Source organism: Dasypus novemcinctus, chromosome 6 (assembly GCF_030445035.2).
Source record: "Dasypus novemcinctus isolate mDasNov1 chromosome 6, mDasNov1.1.hap2, whole genome shotgun sequence".
Classification (NCBI taxonomy): domain Eukaryota; kingdom Metazoa; phylum Chordata; class Mammalia; order Cingulata; family Dasypodidae; genus Dasypus; species Dasypus novemcinctus.
In genome coordinates this window covers 129,016,911-129,018,686 of record NC_080678.1, presented here as the reverse complement: position 1 = coordinate 129,018,686, position 1,776 = coordinate 129,016,911, and the positions used below count along the sequence as shown (strand labels likewise).

Sequence of the window (1,776 nt, the reverse complement as noted above, 5' to 3'; positions counted from 1 at the left end):
TTAATATCAGACAAAATAGACTTTAAATGTGAAACAATTGTGAGAGACAAAGAAGGATACTACATTTTAGTGAAAGGGACAATCTGTCAAGAAGATCGAACGATCATAAATATTTATGCTCCTAACAAGGGTGCCTCTAAATACGTGAGACAAACGCTGGAAAAACTAAGTGAAAAAATAGATGCATCTACAATTACAGTGGGGGACTTTAATACACCACTATCAACTCTGGACAGAACATCTCAAAAGAGAATCACTAAGGAAACAAAACATTTGAGACCGGATAAGGAGTGGCTGGATAACATGGAGCCGAGCAAGATGGCGGCTCCCAAGAACGCTCCGAGAGATGCCTTGGTGATGGCACAGATCCTAAAGGATATGGGAATTACAGAGTACGAGCCACGGGTTATAAATCAAATGTTGGAATTTGCTTTCCGATATGTGACTACAATTCTGGATGATGCAAAAATTTATTCAAGCCATGCTAAGAAACCTAATGTTGATGCAGATGATGTGAGACTGGCAATCCAGTGTCGTGCTGACCAATCTTTTACCTCTCCTCCTCCAAGAGATTTTTTACTAGATATTGCAAGGCAGAAAAATCAAACCCCTTTACCACTGATTAAGCCATATGCAGGACCTAGACTACCACCGGACAGATACTGCTTAACAGCTCCAAACTATAGGCTGAAGTCCTTGATTAAAAAGGGACCTAACCAAGGAAGACTAGTTCCACGGTTAAGTGTTGGTGCTATTAGTAGCAGACCTACCACTCCTACAATAGCAGCCCCACAAACAGTATCTGTCCAAAATAAAGTTGCAACTCCTGTGTCAGTGACGAGCCAAAGATTTACGGTGCAGATTCCACCTGCTCAGTCCACATCTACCAAACCAGTTCCTGCAACAACTGCAGTTCCAAATGTCCTAATTAATCCTTCAATGATTGGGCCCAAAAATATTCTTATTACCACCAACATGGTTTCATCACAGAATGCGGCCAATGAATCAAACCCATTGAAGAGAAAACATGAAGATGATGACAATGATACTATGTAAAGAATGTAATCTAGCCTTGATGCATTTCAAAAATTTAGTTGATGTGAGCCCAGTATACTGAATTAGGTATTCTAGATCTTCTCAAGTTGTACCTTAGGGAAAAATGTACCTGCAATATTCTTCACCTTAGTTAAAACCGTTAGATTTCATTAGTCAGAGTAGGAATGTTTTTTGCATTAGGTTTTAAAGGATGAAAACTTAAGAACTGTTTAAGAGCTTCATTAATGTCAAGTCCTACAGAAAATTCTATTTTTCGAAGGAGTTTTCTGCGATGTATCACTAACAGCAACACATAAATTTTAATTTCTACAGTAGGGTCAGTGACTAATCTTTAACACCATAATTTCTAATCTACATGTAAATGCTACTTTCTTTGTAAGGTAAATGGTCACTTTTATTGCCACTAAATTCTTTGACCAAAACTCTCAATTTAGGAAACACTGTGTAAATGAGATGGATTTAGAAGATTTCTGAATTCATTTTGAATACATTTGTATTTTTGGTCTTTCCTAACTTCCCACCTCTCAACACCCTTTCTAGATCCCATCATTTATTTCCTCTACCCCTTGTAGGCTTAAGTTTCTCCCTATTCCTCTTAAATTAAAAAAGCCAAAACTGGAATTTTTAAAGCATTCCTGATAATACAGTTGAGTATCGTTTTCATATTTTTAAAACATGTCTTCATGCCTGATGTATCATTTTAAACTGCAGGTTATATTT

The 1,776-nt window shown here is 37.2% G+C and overlaps 1 pseudogene; it reads left to right on the top strand.

Annotated features, from left to right (window-relative positions):
* Positions 1-293: 293 nt before the first annotated feature.
* LOC101440401 (transcription initiation factor TFIID subunit 9B pseudogene) lies at positions 294-1,367 on the top strand (annotated as a pseudogene).
* The last annotated feature ends 409 nt before the right edge of the window (positions 1,368-1,776 follow it).